Here is a 22,833-nt window from a genome sequence, read left to right on the forward strand (position 1 = left end):
GGACCTGCAGACTAGACTCCTGTTGTGGCTGCTGCAGTGGAACTGTCTGGGAGTTCAGGCAAATAATTGAGAGGAAAAAATTTCATTGGTTGTCCCTTTTGCATGTCTTGAGTTAGACCTAGGGGGCTTCTCCTGGCATTCTGTCTGTCCATACTCAAGGTCCGCTTCCAGGCTTTGGGCTGCCTTGATTCCAGGCTGTGAAATTCCATAGGAAAATGAGAAACCACCATAGTGGTACCTCAAGTTCTGGTCTTGTTTCCCAATTGGCCTGCTACTATTTATTTTTCAGAGTCCTCCAGCAGTGATTCCATGCATTCTATCCAAGCTTGATAGCTCCAGTTCAGAGTGGGCTTGATGAGTCTTAAGGGAGTTCCAGGCCAAGCTCTTGCCAGGAGCCAATCTGTCTTTGTGCTTTCCCAGGGAGACTCTGTTCTCAGGCTTCACATGGGCAGTACCTGAACTGCAGGCCCCTCCCCTCACCCAACAAGTGCAATGCTGCAGGACTCCAGATCCCAGTTCTCACAGATTCAAATAAGCAGAAAATCACCAAGAACATGTTGTTTAATGTGTGTTCTGTTGGATGACTAGAGAGGAAAAAGGAAGAGTTTCTAAGGCTAAATTTTGATTGGCTAGTGACTAATCCTCCCTTTTATCCATATCTAGGATTAATTTCTTCCAAATCATGATTGCTATTCTGCAGTGATTTAGTGGAAAGGGCTTGGGGATTGGAATAAAAGGCTTGATTCTAGTCCTGAACACTTATTAACTATGAAGGCAAGTCTATAAGCTCATGGAGTCTGCTTTCTCAAGCTTAAAATGGGATAACCTATTGCACACAGTTGATATGAGAGACCAATAAAAGCTGTTTGCTACTGACAAGCTTCTCAGTTGGTTACATCCTCTTCTTCCAGGTTCCTATAGCATTCTGTACTTCCCAGTGTGTAACTCTCAACCCAACTGCAACTACTTTTTCAATGACTCTTCTGGACTAGACTATAAGCTCCTTGAACAAGGCAGACACTGCACTTGCCTGATTCACTACTATATTGCCAGGCATAAGAGTTGCTAAATAAAAATGTGCTCGATTGTACTGTTATAAAACTGATGTTGCTAAAATGATCATTATGATGTTATGTCACATATTTAATATCATATTGTGGTATCAACATAAACTCATTAGTAAGCAAAACTAAAGACTTTAAGTCAAAGGAAATAATGAATGAATGAAAGTTAATGTTCTGAAGAAAACATGGATTTTTACCACTACTCCTACCAACAAAAATCTATTCAACTCTATTCAAAGATCCAGGTTTGCTATCCAGATACCTCTAAAAGAAGAAAATACAGCAGTCTTAAGAAGAATGCATCTTTCTTCACGTTGTCAGGTTGACATATTCAGGACAGAATCTCTCCTTCAGTGCTTAACATTTTGATTCATAGACTGAGGTCTCAGATGCTAAAAAAATGGAAATATGTCCTCTAAATGTCAGCACTGATTTTATGATATTCTAGAAGGAAGCAAATAGGAACACATGAGAGCTTAGGTGTCCTGTCTGAGAGTTCAGTGCAGTGTCTTGGAAGAACCTGAGTAGAGTGTGTGTGGCATCTTGGAAGGATTAGAAATTGGAGTAATGATCATTTATCTTGGTAAAAAGCCCTTAGCTTCTGTATTATTCACAGTTCTCCAGACAGCAGACCAATGGGAAATATATCTATATATGTATATAAAATGAGAAATCAGCTCATGTGATTATGGAGGCTGAGAAATCCCATGACCTGCCATCTACAAGCTGGACTAGACTCTAAGCTCCTTGAACAAGGCAGACTAGGAAAGCTGGTGATGTACTTCCAGTATGAGCCCAAAGGCCTGAGAACTAGAGGACCCAATGGTGTAACTCCCGGTCTGAGTGCAGTAGATCATCAGAAGAGATGTCCCAGCTCCAGCAGTGAGGGAGAAAAGAAGGACAAATTCCTTCCTCTGCTCCTTGTTCTATTCAGACCCTCAATAGGTTAAACAGTGCCCACTCTCATTAAAGAAGACCATCTACTTTACAGAGTAAGGGCTAATCTCCTCTAGAAACACCTCACCAATACACCCAGAAATAATGTTAAACTAGACATCTGGGTACCTCTGATCTAGTCAAGGTGACACATGAAATTAACTATCATAGCTTCCATGGTAATAGCTATAGAGTTCTATGATCATCTTTCATGGTGGCTTTATTTTACAGCCATTTTCACACTTGTCTATTTAACTTACCATGTTTCCCCTAAACCTATTCTTCCCCCATTTATTCTTTTTCCTGACAAATGATACCACCTGGCCATCCAAGCCTGAAAGTGGGGAGTTCACCCAGACCTCACCATTCATTTCTATCACACCCATATGCACTGGGCTATCCAATCATTTGAATCCTGAATATTTCTTGCATCCATCTCCTTCTTTATGTTTCTACCAGGTACACCACAGGCCTCGCTCTGTCTGAAGAAGACACTTAAGTTGTTGAATGAAATATTTTCTCCTTCTTCCCTCCTGGCCTCCATTAGATTTCAAGCTTCTTGAGGGTGGGCAATGTCTTTTTTTTCATTTTGTGTGTGTATGTGTATATGTGTTCATGTGTGTACATGTGCATGCAGGTACATGTAGGGGCTCAGACGGCAACCCAAAGAGTGTCAGGCACATAATAAGCCTCATATGGGTATTCATTTAATTAAGTACTAAAATGTCTAAGTGGAAACATTACTAAGCTAGTTTTTCAATGCTGAATTTGGAATTCTGAAGTCAAAGCCGATTGCACGATGTATATTTTTAGGGGAACCAAGAAGTCCTGAGGCACCTCCTTATGACTTGCCTTGGTGCCAGGTCTTTACCTTAGTGTAGTTACTTTGCTGAATGAAGGCAGGGTTTCCAGAAGGTTCCTATTAAAAAGAAGCAGTATAGGGAAGAGGCTAAACTTTTGGGTTCTGTTGTCAATAGACTTGAGTTCAAATTTCAGCTCTATCACTTTTAGCTATGAAATTATCAGTACATTTGTAATCTTTTAGTGTCTTCATCTATAACATTGTAATGAAATATTAATATCCATACATAAGAATGTTTTATAAGTTAAATAGGATAATGTATAAAGAGTGTTTAATAGAGTGGTCCATTTCCTCCATAGGAAGAGGGATGAGCTATGTGATTGTGGTGAGTCTGGCTTGCAGTGGGCCATGGCTTCCAGAGGTGGGGTTGCTACACTGAAATGTAGGGAACCTAAGTCTCCATCTCTTGTCTGTCTGTCTCTGTCTCCTGCCTCCTACCTGCATCCCTTGAAGCTGAATATCCTTTCTTCCTTAGCTTCTTGCTACCAAGTGATAGTCTTGAGTCAGGGCCTGACCCCTGATACAGGCAGGGCAGCCTTCTTAAGTTTCTCCAGGAGTAACTGGAGACAGATTGAATAAGGATGAGGCCAAGCTTTTCCATTTCTCCAATGCAATTTTACAAGCAGAAATGTGATATCATATCTTGATTTCACTTGTTTCCTGGCTGAAACTGGAGAGAAGGATAAGTGAGTGACTGATATCATTTGATTTTTATAAATGTTAGTCAATATTATTATCATTGATAAGGTGGTTATTGCCCCTGTATGAGTAGGACAGTACATGTAGCCATTAATGCACGTGTATTCAGGAAACAAAAAACAAAAACTGTTGATGGAACTAATTATGGAAGAAAACCTTAAGCACCTGGTGCTTGGTCAGAAGGGGCATCTGTGAGCAAACTAAAGTAAAATCAAGTAAAGAAACCCAGAAGACAAAGTTAATGTGCTGTAATGACCTTACTAAGGCCTGAAGTTCCTCCGGAGACCTTGAAAAATAAATAACTCACAGAAACAAGTATTCCCAATGAGTTCAGTGATGCAAACATTGATTATTCCTTAGACTGCTAAGTTTGACATACAAAAGACCAATGGGATACACTGCTGATGAAGGAGAAGGAGGTCTAACTACTTTGGAAAACAACTTGAAATTCAACTGTGCAGGTGAGCATAAGCATGGAATTCCTGTGTATAAGAGAAACACTCATTTATAAGCACTGAGATAACAGCAAGTGACTGGAAACAACACAAATGTCCACTGCTGGGAGAACAGGTAAATTGTGACGTCCATATAAGAGAATGCTATACAGTAGGAAAAAATGAATGAAGTTCAGTGACATGTAACAAAACAGATAAATATTTGACACATAATGTTGTGGGGGAAAGCAAGTCACAGAAGGTTATATACAGTTGTGACTACGTAGAGTCACTATGACACTATGTATGATGTCACTTTTTATAATGCTCAACAAGAAGCACAGCTAAGGAGTATATGGTTTAAGTCTGTAAATATAGATGGTAAAATCTTTGATAAACACAAAATTCACTCTAGTGGACCTCTGTGAGTATAGGGAGGCAGGGAAGGGGCACACAGATATTACTAATATTCTACACCTTCATTTGTGTGGTTGGTTCATGGGTATTTAATTTATTATTATGTTGTAAACATGGATGTGTGTGTAAATATATAGATATATATATACATATATACAATATATTACTTTTTTGTATATGCCAAATATTACATAGTAAAAAAATCTTTTAAAGCAATATCATGGTTTTTTGGGTGTAAAATGTTACCTCTCTTGGCTGAGCAGTTCTAGGCAATAATAAATAGGTTGGCTTATAAGTATTTATATTTATGTTTAAAAATAGTTTCTGGTTCCTTTGCTGAGATGGGCAAAGGACATTATCTATGGAGTCCATAAAAATACAATGATCATTCCTTATCATAAAACACATTCACCAGCTAAAAATCATTTTTTTCACACTCTCAGAGAAAATGACTCGTCAGGCCACTCACAGTGGGTCACTCTTGGAATCCCTTGCTGAGGTGGGAGGACTGCTTGAGCTCAGGAGCTTGAGACCAGCCTGGAAAACATAGTGAGACTGAGACCTCATCTCTTCTAAAAAGAAAAAAAATTAGCAGAGCATGGTGGCATGTGCCTATAGTCCTGGCTACTCGGGAGGATGAGGCGTGAGGATCAGCTGAGCCCAGAAGTTGGAGGCTGCAGTGAGCTGTGATCATCACACTCTGGCCTGGACAACAGAGTGAGACCTGGTCTCAAAAAATAAATAAATAAATAAAATGAAAACGAAAATGACTGGTCAGAGTAGAATCTATGAGTGGACTAGAAAAGACCCTGAGGTTCTGGAGTACTATACACATTATGTACATCAGACAAAACCATTACGGGGAAGGGTGTTGGGAGGTGTCGGTCAAAGGGTACAAAATTTCAGTTAGACAGGAGGAATAAGTTCAAGACATCTACTGAATAATATGATGACTGTGGTTAATAACGATGTATTGTGTTTCAAAAATTGCTAAGAGAATAGATAATTTTAAGTGTTCTCACTGCAAAAAAATGATAAGTATGTGAGGTAATACACATGTTAATTAGCTTCATTGAGCTATTTCATAATGTATACATATTTCAAAACATCATGTACACAATAAGTATATAATATTGTTGTCACTCAATAAAAATAGGAAACAGTAAATAAATTATAAAAATAAAATTAAAAAAGTCAGATATTTTTAAAAAGAATAAACCATTATAATAAAACTCCACGTTATATGTCTTTGACTTCTAATTTCTAAAAAAAAAAAAAACCAAAGTGAATTGAGTACTCTGTAAATTCAGTAGGATTGGAAAAATATTTATTTACTTAACTTCATCCTTCTTCTCTAAGACCCTTCCCCTCAAAGCACTGAATGCTTACAGATCTTTGAAATAAAAATAGCATGAGATTTATCCCGACAAAATTCAATATTATAAAACGAATCAATGACAGTTTGCTCCTCTAATGGATTTGGTGTGCAATCATGCAGAACAGGGAAAGGTTGGGAGGTCTGTTGAAGCTTATCTGATTGAACAAGGCTGAATGACATAAAATCATCTCAGAGGCTACATTTACTTCAGTAAGTGTATTCATAAGGAAAAAAAAATACTTCATGTTTTTCAAGTCAATGAGTCTTGAACCAATGAGGAAATTAACATGCAGGATGTTCAAAGAAGTTATGACAATAAAAATTAAATTCATGTTAAATTAAGATAATCCATGTCCACTTTTAAATTACATTGTTTATTTCTTCTAATCATCTTATTTACTCCTTCTTTGCCTTTTTTATTATCTTACTATCTGTGGGTACCACCCTGTTTTCATTCTAATTTCACACTTGACCAAAGAGCAGGGGAGCTGAACAAAGCTGTTGATATGTAAATAGCAGTTTTGAAGATGGAAGCACCAGATTGTTCCTAAACAGAAGAAAACTGCAGTTGCTTTATTTGACTGAATGGATAAAAAGGTGTCAACATATAATTTCAATTGCTCTCTAAAATAAAAAGTGTATCATCTAGGTTTGAACTTTATACTAAGCATGACAATATTATGGTAAGTTGACAATTATCTTGTTTGTTTCCTTTGCTTTTAGAAATAATCACAGTATTCTTTCAGAAATAAATTTTCTTACTGTAGTTTCAGATTTTGGATTTGCAAAGTCAAAGGGTTTTATTGATACAGAACCTACAGAATCTCTAATTCAGGAAATAAATTAGGTTCTTTGTTTCTTTACTTCTCTAATAAACTTGCTTTCACTTTACTCTATGGACTTGCCTCAAATTCTTTCTTGCAAGAGATCCAAGAACTCTCTCTTGGGATCTGGATTGGGACCGCTTTCCGGTAACACTTTGAGATTTGAGACCTTGCTGACCTGGAAGGACTGACCCTGGAGGGACTGCCTCTGTCAAAGACAGTACACAACTTGTCTTGGAGTTTGCCTTTCATGTGCAAACCAACCAGTCAGAGCCCATACCCCCAACCACCTCCTCTATGGAGCTCAAGCTCTTACGATCTGGGCCACTCACTGTAAATCTGCCCTAATCACCACGGGGCCAGGCACCATGCAACTAGGGACAGCTCCTCTTTCCCAGAGCCTGCTGAAATTATTCAAACTAGCCAGTACTAAACCTGTTTGCCCTGCCTTGCCTGTTTCTTTGGCAGAAACCACAACAATGGCTCCTGCTCCTTTTTCTTCCCTCTCCCTCTGCTTCCTGACACAGCCTCTGGGGCTTCCCCTTTGTGGTGGTGAAATATGTGTCATGCCTCCCATTTCTAGGGATCTGTGAGTATAAAAAAATTTCTTTCATGACAATCATTTCCGCATCGGTGTGTCTTTCTACATCTCAATAAACAAATCCCAGGTACCCTTTTAAAACACCCCACTAAACCCATTAAGATGACATCAGATTTCCTCAGGAATTGTGATCAGAGAAACCTTCACTTGGAATGAACTGGAATAGTGAGAAGGGGTATTAAACTGAGGTGCCAAGACAATAAAATTTAGTTTGAAGAAAATCTAGTTTTCTGGATGGTTGGTCTATGCACTGCTTGGAAACATTTGGGTGATTCAATTTTGTGGCTCTCCACCTCAAATTAGCCGTCATGTGGCCATCATCTCCCACAGAGTTCTTCAGGTCAGTGCAGGCCCAGAAATCACAGAAAGATATATTGCGGCCGTTCAAAGCACAGTGCAATCATTCTGAGGCTGTACCTTACAGCTGTCACACATGTTGGGAAGCAGAGAAGGCAGAGTTTCTGTGTATCGCTCAAGGTCATCTGGAAAACCAGTAGATGAGGCCACACGTCTCCCAGACCATTAGGCAGTCGGACACGAAATTCTCTGCATGATCTCCCCATCGAGTCACCCAGGTTTGTTTTATATTTCTTTGTTTGTTGGTGTCTTTTCTTTAGTAGACAAAGAACATTTTAAAGAGTTTTCAGCAGCCTCTGGTTCTAAATGTTAAGGACATTGAGGTTCTATTTATGACCACTCTCAATTGGACAAAAGGACAAGCTAGGGTTGCCTTTCTCTCACCACTTTTCATAATATTGATGTCATCTGCTCAATGTAACATTTGCCAGGTATAGGCAAATATCCAACATGCCCTTGGTAGAGGAGAGAGGTAGTAGAATCATGATGCTTGTCAGCTAGGAAAGAAGCACACAGAAATACTGCTTGGGAAAGGGGTGCTTAATGCCTAGGATGAATAACAAAAATCTGTAGTACTTTATAATGATGTCTTAAATCCCACAGCTCTAGCCTGCCATGAAATTCAAGCAACAAGTACTGCTTCTGCAATACTCAAGCAACCTAAATTGTACTCAGGACTAGTACACAAAATAGATAATTGATTACAAATCTGATTTGAGAGTTTTAGTATGCAAGCAAAAGTTTGACTGGCTTTTGTCCTTGGTTCTTGGGAGGTAGCCTCTAAACCCTTGAAATTTTCAGAGTGATAAGGGTGTCTTTGTTATTCATGGTGGGCCTCTGAGCTGGTGCCTGATAGTTTATGCAAATGAAGTGACTCAGGAAGGGGACTGGCTATGCTAGAAAGACCAATCATGTGATTAAAGGGTGGGAGCTCCAAGCCAGGTGATATCAACTCCACCTCTGGGGAGGGCAGCAGGGGCTGGAGATTGGAGATCAGCCTTCTGATCTCTTATCCAATCAGTCTTGTCTATTTAATAAAACCCCATTAAAAACTCTGGACACTGAAGCCCAGGTTGAATGTCCATGGTTGGCAAATCTCTGTGTACTGTCACACACCAATGTGCTGAGAGGGGAATGCATCCCTAAGAATGATGAAAGTTTCATGGTTGAAATCACCCTAGATTTTGCCCTATGTGTATATGTTCTAATTTGTATTTTTTTCAGTAAAACTATAATCACAAACACAGTGCTTCCAATGAGTTCTTTCTAGTCAATTATCAAACCTACAAGGGTAGTAGGAATGCCTGAATTTGTGGCCAGTTGGTCAGGAGTGAGCATGGCTCTGGAACTCTGAATTTGTGGCTGGTGTCTGAAATGAGGACAGTCTTATGGAGGACTGTGCCTTTAACCCCTGGGTAACTATGAGCACGCATGCCCTAAAAATATGCATGTTCATTTTCTCTTACATTCCTTCTCTCCTAATTAACACTGCACATATTTTTAGGATTAAAAAACTCCTTAGTGCAGATTTATTTTATTAGTGCAGCTTTTCTACTTGCTAGGTTTCTTTCCCAAGGTGGGGTAGGTAGTTGGCACCAGTTCTTTCTGGATCAGGGAGGTGAAGGGATCCCAACATGCTCATTTAATTCAGGAGGTGAAAGAGAGAGCTGCAGTAGCAGTGTGCTGGGTTCTTTCTGCCTATGTCCTAAGTCTCTTTGGACTCTGTCAACCAGGACCATGCAGCTCAGCGAAGCTGGCAGTAGCCACAGCAGTGGAAGGACAAGACACACAGGATCCAGTGGGGCAGCCTATAAGCCCATTGCAAAGAGAATACATTTCAAACAACTTTCCTGCCCGTGGGTCCTCAGGATCTGGCTTACCCCTATGGCTTTTTCCTGTCATTGTGCATTAGGCTCCAGCCACATTAGCCTTTTTACTACTGCTCAGCTGTTCTCAGTTTGTTCTTGCTTCAGGTCCTTGGCACTTGTGTTTTCTCTCTGGGATGCTCGGCCCTAAGCAATTCACATGGCAGCTCCTTCTCAGCATGGACAGTTTAGCTCCAATATTACTTCCTTCCAGAGGTATCCAGAGGGAGTGGAAAGGCTCCCCATCTTTCCTTTATCTAGCCCCATCCTGGAGCTACTTCCTAGCCCATTACTTGGCTTATTTTCTTTAAAGGGCTTATTGCTACAGATATTATATTATTCCTATATTTTGTTACAAATATATTTCTGTCTCTACCTCTCCCACACAAATAACCCTAACATAAGCACTGTGATGACATGGGCTTTACAGCTACCTTGTTTACACTGTGTCCTTGGCCCACGGAATAGTAACTGGCAGTTATTACTGGATGAATGGTGGAACAGCATTCACCAAGTGCTGCTCACTGTGGTAGGTGGTATGAGGCTTTTAGGAAATGCACAATACTCATTTCTTCTCTTAAGGAACTGTGGAAATTGAGTCACATACACATATGAAAGAGCGAACTGCAGTCATTTCTGTGGCTCCTTCTGCTCTCTACTAGGTCTCATTCAAAGTCCTGCACTTGGTTTTCTCTTATTCCTGGCTTTACGGACCTCTCCTCTCCCAGATTTCAAATAGTATCCCTAAATCACTTTCAACAGTCTCAACAAAATAGATAAAAGGCCGGTTTCTTTTTTTATATTATTTTTAAAGGTTAATATTGTCTCTCTGGAAGCATAAAGTAAAGCTCCCCCCCCCGATAAAAAGAAGAATACAAAATCTGATAAAGGAATTGGGGAAAAATATATAGGAAAATAAGATTTAGGGCTCCCAAATTCACTAAAACTACATTATGAAATATAAGGCCATCTTAACTACAAGAAAAAGACTTATGGAGCAATTATTTTCTCATATTTTTCTAAGGGCAAAGTTTTAGTAGGATTTTATCTGATGTGGTTGACATATTTTAAAGTATAGTTGAATCTGTATAATAATATGTGAAACTTACAGGAAATGTGATAGTATATATACAATATGTCATAATTTCACTGTCTTGTTAAAGATAGAAAAAATACCATTGGTTGGTTGCCTGTCTCAGAAGAAAACATACAGAAAGCAAATAATTTAAATGAGTTACAATTTATCCAATTTAGAATCAAATAAAAATGCCATGGGCTCGGCGCCAAAGATTATTCTTGGACTGGAATTTGTTCAACACCCTAAATTTAACTAGCTGTGATCCCTTTTAAACTGCCATCCAATACAGTCTTTTGAAATAAAGAATGTGCTTTTAAAGGGAAATTGGCATTCCACCTGAATATTTATTCTCTAGATGAACACATGCCGTCTTTTGCAACACACTCAACGTATACTAAGGAAGGTACAGGTCACAGTTAGAGATGACACACACAAGTAGTCATGTGTTTTCTCTCTGGGCCATAACTGCCTAGAATATTGCCACATTTATAACTTGGTTATGGACAGGCAACTTTAGTGTCTAACATTTCATAAGGAATTGTCTTAATGTTTCTTAAAGTCATAATATACTACAGCTAGAAAAGATCTTTCAGAATGTTTAGCTGCAATTCAAGGTCCTCATTTTATATATGAACAGGCTGAGGCCATCATTCTAATACCAGTAAGTGACATATCCATGGTGTCACCTGGAGCCCACGTCCTCTTTCTTTTATTTATGGATGTAGACTGCACTTCATTAAAAATAAAATATGACTAAGAGTCGTCATCTGCCTGAAAGGTGCTCATGGCTGAGTGAGACATAGCCCATACCATGTTTCTAGTCCTGGGAACATATGGGACAGAGCTGGTATAGATTCCACCCCAACCCCAATGGCAACATTTATAAATGCTGTTAAAGTGTAGCTATCATTTTTTAAAAATACAGAGCCAAGTCTGAAAGAAGAATTTATCATCAGACGTCACGGGTAAAGTCATAGGCTGACTGCAGGATCCCGTGCATTGGCTCTGGCCCACTCTGCCAAGGATGGGAGATGTGAGATGTGAGTGGAAGCTGGGATGAAGAATGCTGCGGAAAGCCAGATCTCTGGAGAAAATGCCCCTTCCACGCACAGGAGGACAGGAAACGTTCTTCCGATACAAGTACCTAAGGGGATGAGGAGGTTGATCACCACATTATCTGTGGTGTGGGAAGTTAGAGGCCACCTGGATGCCCATAGCTGGCATGAGGGATCAGCCAGCCAGAGAGGCAGCAGGCCAGCGTATTCTGCCTGTGGCTCTGAAATGTGGTGAAGTGGGAGGTGTCTCCAGCGATAAATAGAAATCCCAAGGCTGCACCAGCCATGGGTGTAAAGTCTTAATTTATACCACCCTTATGGTATTAGGAATCCTAAGCAAAGACAACCCCTATCTAGCTAAACTGTTTTTCAAGTGAGAAAGCAATATTATAAACATGTTCAAAAAAAGACTACACGAATTTTTACAGACCTGTCCTGAATTACTAAAGAATGTACTTCAAGAAGGTGAAACTTGTACTCAGACGGAAAGAATGGGATTCAAAGATCAATGGTGAACAAAAACAGTTTTAAACTATGGCAAAATCTAAATAAGCCTTAATTGAAACCATAATAACAATATAATGTAAAAACAGGGTAGCAAAAATATACACAATTTGAAATATAAGCACATGTTGGTTGATGGGCATTTAGGCTGGTTCCATATTTTTGCAACTGCAAATTGTTCTGCTATAAACATGCATGTGCAAGTGTCTTTTTCATACAATGACTTATTTTCCTCTGGGTAGATACCCAATAGTGGGATTGCTAGATCAAATAGTAGCTCTACTTTCAGTTCTTTAAAGAATCTCCATACTAATTTCCATAGTGGTTGTACTAGTTTACATTCCCACCAGCAGTGTAGAAAGTGTTCCCTTTTCACCACATCCATGCCAACATCTATTATTTTTTGATTTTTTAATTATGGACATTTTTGCAAGAGTAAGGTGGTGTGGCATTGTGGTTTAATACTACTCAGCCATAAAAAAGAACAAAATAATGGCATTTGCAGCAACCTGGATGGAATTGGAGACCATTATTCTAATTGAAGTAAGTCAGGAATGGAAAACCAAACGTCAAATGTTCTCATTTACAAGTGGGAGCTAAGATATGAGGATGCAAAGGCATAAAAATGACACAATGGACTTTGGGACTAGGGGGAAGAGTGAGGGGGTGGAATGAGGGATAAAAGACTACACACTGTGTGCAGTATACATTGCTTGGGTGATAAGTGCACCAAAATCTTAGAAATCACACCTAAAGAGGCCAGGCACGGTGGCTCACGCCTGTAATCCCAGCACTTTGGGAGGCCCGAGGCGGGTGGATCACGAGGTCAGGAGATCGAGACCATCCTGGCTAACACAGTGAAACCCCGTCTCTACTAAAAACACAAAAAATTAGCAGGGTGAGGTGGCGGGCGCCTGTAGTCCCAGCTATGTGGGAGGCTGAGGCAGGAGAATGGTGTGAACCCCCAGGGGGCAGAGCCTGCAGTGAGCCGAGATTGCGCCACTGCACTCCAGCCTGGGTGACCGTGAGACTCCATCTCAAAAAAAGAAAAAAAAAAAAAAGAAATCACACCTAAAGAACTTATCCATGCAACCAAACACTACCTGTTCCTTCAAATCTATTGAAATAATAATAATAAAAGAAATATATGCACAGATAAGAGAGTCACTAATTCTACCTGGGGAGTAAAGAAAGAGTTGATTTTGAACTGAGTATCAAAGGCTGAGTAAGAACTTAGCAGGTAACAGGGGGCAAAAGGAGGTTTTCAGAGGTAAGGCTCCTAAGTACAAAGGTACATGGAACATTCTAGAAACTGTTCACAAGCCAAGTGTTCATGGGGAAGTGGCAGAATACAAGGCTGGAAGGCAGGCTCCAAATCTGGTCTTCTTCCTTTCAAATCAATGTCTTCGGAATCAGCTTCTGTGAAATGTCAGATTACAATAAAAAAGGGATATATAGAAAACACATGAAATTAAAACATAATGGAAAGAGAAAACTCTTCATTTTGGTAATCAACAGTATTTCGGTATTTCAGTTCACACTTTGAAAATGGATCTGAAAAATGAACATGTCTTGAGAATAGAGAAATACAGATTACAAACTGTGAAAGATCTAAGACATCAATTAAAATCCCCAAAGTTATAATATACAGGATGCAATAACCCATGGAACAATTTATAATTCATTTTTCTCTTGCTGCAAATCTCTACCTCTCAGTATTAAAAAATAGTTAAGTCACATAAATTTCAAAATGCTTGATTGTAGTTGGAAGAATTGACAAATATAAGATCTTGTGGGAAGAAAGGTCAGTATTTAGGATGTAAAGATAGGCTGAGGGATTTTCTTTGGCTGTAATTCAGACTAAAGCATTCAAAGGAGAGTTCAGGGCTGGAAGCACATTGTGAAGAAAGTCAAGATTGTATTTCTCCATCTAAGCCTTTTCCTGCTCTGCCCCTTCCTTTTGGCAGCCATTTGTTCATGGGCCTCTCATCTTTTCCCCATGAGAACTTGCTCTTTGGGAAGGGTTTTATAAGCCTATTCATATGAGATATGAATGACTACTATGGCTTAATAGGGTATCTTCCTCTGCCATATTCACTTTTTAGTAGGGGACAGTGGCCTCAATTTCTTATTGAAGAACTTGAAGCCTTAGCCAGTTACATTGAGAGCTGAATCTTGATCAGAGGCATTCCAAGAGCCCTAGTGTTCAATACATGGGTCCCTGTTTATATCCCCTAGCCATAAATCTTGTTCTGAATCTGTTACAGGAATGATCACCTCATTTTCTCTTCTGGGTCAATGTCAATATGTCAATAAAGACAGTAGTTGTTTGATATGACACAATTTCAAACATCATACAAATAATTCAACTTGATCTGAATTTAACTACTATTGAATATTAGCCAGGCTCAAAGAATATCAATATCAAGCAAATTTAGAAAGAAGAAGATACAACACATATGTTCACAAGGAAGTATTTTTTTTCTTAACAGACTCTGAAACTCTCAGAAGAGTATTTACAAAATGTTATTCATTACGTTACTATACTAGGCCCAAAGTATAGCTATCTAGAAGCAGTTGTACTGTTCCAATAAATCAATCAGCAAATATTCACTAAATGTTTGTTTTGTGTACAGTATTGTACATGGCACAATTTTATGTGGTTTCTCTCTTCTGTTTAGTTAGAAAGTTAGAATTCCCATCAAACAATCAGAACAAAAAATAAAGGGATGAACAATATGGTACTGATAGAACTGATGATTGAGTACCCTTTCTATTTCTTCCAAAGCTTCCTTTGATCTACAGGACAAAGTCCAAATCCTTTGCCATGTTTTAGGGAATCCTTTTTCTTGGTCTCTATTTATTTTTTCCAGCATCATCTTCTAGCACATTCTTCTATAAACTCAAAGCCCCAGCCCTACCAAACCATATGTAATTTTCTAGATTTATCATCTGTTTTTGCACCTCCAGACCATTCCTTCTGCTTGAAATGCACTTCCACTCACTTTTGCTTAATTGCTACTTGTCTTTTTAAAAGTTTTCTCCCCTAAGAAGTCTTCTCTATTCCCTAAAAAGTTTTGTGTCCTCCAATTTGTTTCTATTGTATCTATGTCTTTAACCCTATGCCAGCAATTTCACAAAGTATTGAAATAACTTCTCTACTTGTCTAATTCCCCTGTTAACCATAGTTTTTAAAAAGTGAGTAAGAATCTGTACCTCATTTATATTTTTGTCTCCAGTGCCTAATGTGAAACCATGGCACATAATAAGTGTTCAATAAATATTTATTAAATGAATCCCAGTTCTGGAGGGTGGGGGTTGAGAGGAGACAGATGGTAGGTAGATTTTCTTCCAGAGGGCTGAAATATTTGACTATGAAAGAAGAAACTTTGAGTGAGAACACAGTAGATCAGAGTGATTATGGGGTGATACCTATGAAACCATATAGGATATAGGTGAGATAAACAGATATACTGAAATCCACAATATATCCTAAAGCCAGGACCTGTCACTTGTTACTTGAAAGGTAAATTCAAGGAGAAAGAAAATAATCTTTTAATCCTAATAAATGGTATAGTTGGAATACGTAAATAATTTTTTTAAAAAACCTATTAAACTTGATGTCAAAATGAAAACTATATCCTATGTCAAAATGTTCCCAGATGCCCCTATTGAAGAAAAACTCTGGCTAGATGATAGATGTTACTTAATATGATAAAACTCTTTTAAACTTAACTCTTGGTTCAGTGTGTTATTATCTTGCCAGGGATGCTCAAACTTGACCCTCTGTGCCCTGGTACTGAGCTGCATTTTGCCAGAACAACCAAGTCGCAGCAACCAATTAATCTTAATCACCACATGCCAACTGTGTGCAGTTACAGCAAGACAGCAAGGAGTGGAGTAGAGATGACTTGCTTTTCTCCCAGGGATTGGCAGAGGGCATAAAGGGCTTTATGTGGCTCCCCACATTAATGCATTGGCGTATTCAGTGACACATAGCCAGGGCTGGCTCTGAAGGATAGACGCAAACACTGGAGAGAGCTGAGAAGGAGGAAACAAACTTGGGGCTGGCAGTTGCTATCTTAGAAGACAACTTAGACAACAGTCCTTTAAGCATCAGGAAACAATCTTAGAAGTCACTTTTGATAGAATGAGCACGCAGGTTATGATTTGGTGATCAATTCCCAGAGGGGCTTCCTGCCTACAGTCAGAGTTTAGGGTGAGTTAAAGGTCGGAACAAACTTCTAATAAAAGTAGAAAGACACATGTTTGTAGTTCAGAAATTGTAGGTAGCCATTTCCTCTAAAATGAGGGTTCTTAACCTTTCTTGAGGTGTCATGGAGCCTCTGAGAACTTGGTGGACATTATGGATCATCTTCCAGGAGAAAATACACAATTGTTACACGTAACAGAGCATTGGCTACCCAAACCCCATCTCTCAGAGAGCCCCTCAAGTTGAGGACTCTTTTAAAGAATCTCTGAAAACTATATTGGTTTAGAGTATGTCGGTTTGTGTAAAAGGGTATATTTCTGTATGAATAGTCTGGAAATTCTTGATTATACATGGATGGTGCAAGGCTGCAGTGGGTCTAGGGACACCATTTCCAAAATGAGGAAAATCCTGCATCTCATTCGGACATTTTTTTAGTGGTACCTGATAGAGGATTTTCTAAATTATAGTAGAAATGCCATCAAAATTAGGGAATCTGAAAAACAAATGTTAGGAGTAAAAGGCTCTGTAACCATGAAGAACTGAGTTTTGCGTATTCTTCTGAGAAGGAATGCAGACTATTGTCTGTTCTTGAACCTACAGCAAGACAGTCCTCCTCAACTGTTGCCCCAGTCCACCCCATTGCCATGTCCAACTACTAGTTAGTACTAATAAATTTAGTAATCTTCCCATCTTACCGCAGAGGACTCAATTTGCAACTCAGTACCTCAATCATGATGTCTTCCATGCTGCCATGAAGTTTGCCAATTATAATAGTTGAAACTAAACATTGAATCTGGCTATGTACTAGAAAACATCACAGAAGGATCTACATTCTCTTTAAATACTACTATTGAGAACATTTATCTTCAACTAATTTGCATTAATGAACACTGCTAAGTAGCCACGTTTACAAGCTGTGAAGGTGTAACCTTGTCCCATAGTAACTCTGAATTGAAGCCAAGATTTTAATCAGAACAGGCTATCAATTTTGCCCATAAGGAGCATTTATTGCTTAATATAGTTGGAAAAATCCAGATATGATCAATCACAACTAATGGTCCTTAGTTGGAAGGCAAGTACATTGCTGTTTATTTAGTTCAGAAATTATTTGCAAACTAAACTATAATCCAAGCTTATGTTAAAAAATCAGTTAGAACTATCATTAGACTCTTTCACAAAGCTTATTTTATGCTTAAATATCCTGAGAAAGGGTACTTTTTACTAACTGTAAATTTTCAGTCACCTTGGTTTCTTGTATGCCGAATAATACAAATAAAAACAACCATAACAAAAAAGCAAAAAAAAAAAAAATAGCAACTTCATTTCAATGCTGCACAACTGTGAAGCACAATTATAAATTATTTAGCTTAACATGTAACATATATAAATGTATATACAAGGATAGAAAAATATTTATATGTGTATATTCTTTCAAGGAGCATATCTTCCAAGCAATCACCAGTACATTTACTATAGCAGGAATAACACTAAATTTCTCAGCAGTTGAGGTTCCCTGCAGTAGAGTGCTCCCAAAGAAATCTCTGACATCATTCCAAAATAACTAATCACATGTTATGTTAACTTGGCTCAGTTTTTACCATTGTATTTACCTTTATTTCAAATTTCAGTTATAAACTTTAAGCTAATTTAGAATGCATTATCCTTGTATCTTGTTAGTTAGAGACTGAAGCGGGGGTGCTGAAAGAGTTGGCTGGAAGGTAGGGGATAATAAGAAATGAATCTGAAAACCAAGCAAACTCTTTTTCTGTTTGTTTCAAACATGGCATCTTGTCAAACAAATGTAAGGAGAATCCATGGTTCAGTAATGAATGAACATTAACACTTGTCGTGGATTCTTAAGACGAGTTAATCATTTTAGGTTTCAACTAATGAACCTTGGAAACTGATTATCTTGTTATTTTACTAATAACAACTCTTGGGATAAAACCAAGGTAGCAGACAAGTCCTCCAGTTCTCTGTCATCAAAATAGAATAATATATTTCTGGTCCACAACCTCATATCCAAACATCTTGGGGCCAGATATATTTTAGAATTCAAGCTTTTTTTTTTTTTTTAATTGACAGAGAGACAATAGGTTGTATATACTGAATTTGTATAATATGGCCATCAGAGAATCCAAATCATTCATATTTTTTCAGTGAAATGTTTCAATAGTCACATTAAGTGGTGTAATTATACAATAAGTAAAGACTATTAGTAGCCTCACATCAGTTCAGGTCAAGTTTTGCTGGCAAGTGAGTTTTGGTGCAAAACTTGAGAAATATTTCAGTTTTCAGTGTTGTTGGAATTTTGGAATCACAGAATAAAAACTTGTGGGCCTTCACAGATATATGGAAATTGTTTCCATACCATATTCTCTAAGCAGTAGCAATCATCAAACAACTTGTCTATCAACTTGTAGTTTGATTTACTGGGAAGCTACAATTTATATGAAAGATGAAATTTGGCCCACTCTGCCCAGTTTCTGCAATACATCTTAACAACATCCATTAACAACAATCTTGTTGGATCTGAACAAATCAAGAGACTAAGGGACTGGCAATCCATTTAGTAAATGACTGCTATGCATACTGTGTCTATTATATGCATATTCCTAAACAAACTGTGCCCTACTGCTCCCAAAAGACAGACCAGGATTGTTCTTCTTCTTAATATACTAAGCAAATAAAATTAGCTAGTCCAATGTGTATTAATACCTGGAGAGAACACACAGAATAGAAAGGCCAGCCTTGATGAAGTAGGAATGAGATTCAGTGTCTGAATTTTTGCCGATTGTACTAGATGACATTACTACACAGTAAAGTTTGAGAATCACTGATCTAGACAATACCTTGTTACATTATCACCTCAGCTGTTTTTGCATGGGAGACCTTTACCCGAGCTGAGTATCAAGGTTGACGTACAGATTTCTTGCGGGAAATAGGAAATTATTGCCATTTTTTTTGGTAAGATACACAATGACTTTTATGAGCAAAATAATATGTCTTTCTGGGAAATGATGTGATTCTAATCAAAGTACTTTTAAAAGCCTCAATACTTATCTATAGCAAAGCACAAGAAATAATCAAAAAAGTCACTTCCTGGTGACCAATTCTTATTTGTACAAATTGTGTTAAATAAGGGAACTTCATTCCTGGATGCCACTTAGAATTGTGAAGACGGTGGATTGGGGAGTCTGTGATTTAAATAGCTGGGGTGGTATAAAGTGACTATAATTTGACTATGAATCATGGTGATGCTCACAGGAAGATTGTGACAAGGAGACAAAGGGGCCCCGCTGTCCATTATAAACCACTGAATTGCCTTCAGATAAATGCATCTTGTCCTTTGAGTGGAAGCCACCTATCAAATTCCCCCCACAGCCTGTTTTGTTCATAGTAGTGAAAATGCACTTCTTACAGTACAAGCTGCCTAATTCATTAGCACAAGCCTGCATGGACCACCTGCCTCGCCCTGGTGGGGAAGAACAAGGGAGAAAAGAGTTCCGAGTTTTCTAAAATGGCTGACCTTTATCTGAAGCTGTCGAAAATCTTCCTTGTTATTATGAGGAGCTCCATGCACCATGCAGCCAGGTAATCCCCTAGAGCATGCCTTCACTGACTGACATTAATGTCCTCTTTCAAGACGTAGTGTTCAGTCTACTTGGTATTGAAGACATTCAGGGGGCATGGCAATGAGCCTCATTCAGCTTTCTTCTCCCAGGGAATATTCACCCATGGTTACCAGAGACACACCTGGTATCGTATTATGGATCCTGTAGTTCAGACGTCATAGTAGCATCCAGCTTCTTCAAAATACCTTTTCAGTGTGTCAATACAGGTAGGAAAGATTTCAGACAATTCTTTAAAAAATATTTAAAAGCACCAAATGACACAGATGTCCTCCCTTTATACCCAACAGTTTGTAACTTCATATACATGCTCTTTGGAAAGAGCTAGGGGATTCTAGTTGAACCAGTCTGAGTGATAATAATGGGGACATATTTTGAAATGGTTGAAGTCAAAGTTTCATTATAAGAACAAAGACGATAGGCTGCTGGGATGTACTGATGTTGGCTCTTATTTTCACCAAAGCTGCCTGTACAGGTTGAGCCTAGGCTAACAGTATGAAGCACTTTTGAAATGATAATGCTGTGTTTGTAGTCTTTATGGATAAAATACCGTTACGCTGAATCTATGCTACAGTTGATAATGAGACTGCTTTTACATCTTAAAGGAGTATCTAATTACTAACCTAAATGTTTTCTATTCCAGATTGCAGATGATAAATACTCCATAAGCAATCTTCCAAATCAGCTTAGCAGCCTGGGAGAGGATCAAGGAGAGTTGCCTTTAAGAAAAAGCAGCATCTATAAAAAGAACTGGATCAAAAGTAGACGCCCGATCGCACACCCACTGTGGCTGGGCTGACAAAAATAGCCACTTGCACAGATTTAGTTCACTTCAATGTCAGGCTTCCCCCTCCGACCACTCTGTCTCCCTTCCCACCTCCAAGAATTCAGTGCTCATAGCAGGTGCCTTCGAGTCATCCACACCAAATGTGGGGCTACATCAAAAATCAGGGGCTACATCAGAAACTGCAACTTGGGGTGATCAGCTCAGAACACTCCTATTCCTTGCTGTCCTAATGACTACCTTCCTGGAAAAGGATGGTTTTGGAGTGTCAACATGTAGAACATGTCTACAGGGTGCCGGGTACCATTCTGAATGCTTTACAGGCACGACTTCATTGAGTCTGCTGACAGTCCTATATCACAGTCATTATAATCCCTGCTTTACAGATGAGGAAATGTTGACTCAGATAAATCACATATTCAAGGGCATATATTTAATTAGTGGTAGACTCTGCACCCAGATCTGATTGCAGAACCCATGCTTTCAGCCATTATGCTAGGCTGCCTCCTGTTTGGTCAAGAATGGAAGACTCATTGCATGTCCTGGTTGAAAGTCCATCCTGGTTGAATTGAGTATGTCAATTATCTACACTTTGTCTCACACATCAAAGCCAAAGTCAAAATTCTTGAATCTAGTTGGCTTGTATTTTAAAAAGACAATGTAAGTGAAAAGTAAATAAAGGGATATCATTTTGCTAAATCTTTATTTGAAAACTGAACACACTATGAGAACACATAGCTTAAAGGTGATAAATGAAGTTACATCTCTTAGTATAACATCTGCTCAGACTAAATAACAATAACCTTCACGTTTGTATGACCTTCCCTCCTTCTGTTCTTCTTTCTTCCATACCTTCTCTCTATTTTTTCCTCCTTACTCCCTTTCTCTTACATGTTAATTTATCTTTTCATGCATTTATCTGTTCTTTTTTCTTTTCTTTTTTTTTTTTTTTTTTTTTTAGCATCTTCAACACATCAGGCAGAGTGCTAGGTGCTGGAGATGCAAAGATAAAATTACTACTCTCAAAGTGCTTACATTTTAGTTGGGGAAAGAGGTGAGTCACAGGTAAGTGATAGTGCAGGATGATATACTTTATGACATGGACATCTCATGGAGTGCCATCATAGCACCAGGGCTGAGTAGGCAGCCTAGTCTTAGAGAGGTACAAGACGCTCTTACACATCTTATTTTTAATATCATGCCTTATACTTAATATTAATCTCAAGCATGGTTGAAAAACAGTTAATAGATGGAAGTCATGCTTATGCAACCTACTCCTTTCCCCAAGTCCGCAGGATCACCAGCAATGGCTGAAACACCTCAGTTGCTGTAAATATGGGCTGGCTAGGTGCTTCTAAGTACTTTCTTAGCTCATCAATTCTTGCAGTCAAAAATCCTTTGAAAAACAAATCTAGCTATGAACTAAATATCTCAATTCTGTTAGTCACATGTTCTTGCAATGTCTAAATGTTCAAAGGATAGAAAGTGACCAGCACAATGTTGCCAGATGTTCCCTAGAAGCCTGTGGGCTGCCTCTCAGCAGCAGAGTCAGGGAGGAGTGAAGACTCATTACACCACTACAGCTTGTCACATAAGCAGGCTCTGCCTCACATTCACTTGTAAAGTTGGAGTTTGAGTTGACAGACCGATAAACTGTAGTGCTCACAGGTTCTAGCTAAGGAGTAGCACCTTCCAACTAAAGACCTGCAGCTAGACACATAATAAGCTGCCTCCGAATAGACAACTGTACAGACAAGTAAGAAAGCTACTACAGCAGACAGCTCAACTCCCAAGGCCAACAGAATAAAAGAAAACATATTCTGCGGAAAATAAACAAAACACCCTGTACCAGATAGAATCCACTTGGCTGCAGTGACTTCCAACAGAGGCTTCCTCTTGGCATCTGAAGGAGGAGATTCAGCAGGGAACTCACATCTAACTGTGTAGAAACCTTTTCTATTCTACAAAGATGAATTAGCTAAACTCATGGGCACTACCAGATGCTACATATGACTTCAGCAGAGGCAATCTTTAGGCAGCTGGTTCCTAGGAAACCAAAGTGGCCCCAGACTCACAAGACTGAAATTGGCAAAGATCTAGCTTACCAGGCATAACATCAAAGAATCAGAA

The 22,833-nt window shown here is 38.8% G+C and overlaps 1 protein-coding gene and 1 long non-coding RNA gene across 2 annotated transcripts in view; both read right to left on the reverse strand.

Moving 5' to 3' along the window:
- Window positions 1-22,833, reverse strand: part of KCNB2 (potassium voltage-gated channel subfamily B member 2) — a 397,201-nt gene that overhangs the window by 180,703 nt on the left and 193,665 nt on the right. The window lies entirely within an intron of this gene.
- On the reverse strand, window positions 2,599-22,609 carry LOC105737646. Its single transcript, XR_001113334.1, has 3 exons — window positions 22,553-22,609; window positions 4,882-4,949; window positions 2,599-4,160 (listed from the first exon to the last, which is right to left on the reverse strand). It is a non-coding gene; the product is annotated as an uncharacterized LOC105737646 (long non-coding RNA).

The sequence above is a fragment of the Nomascus leucogenys genome, chromosome 16 (genome assembly GCF_006542625.1).
Source record: "Nomascus leucogenys isolate Asia chromosome 16, Asia_NLE_v1, whole genome shotgun sequence".
NCBI classification, from domain to species: domain Eukaryota; kingdom Metazoa; phylum Chordata; class Mammalia; order Primates; family Hylobatidae; genus Nomascus; species Nomascus leucogenys.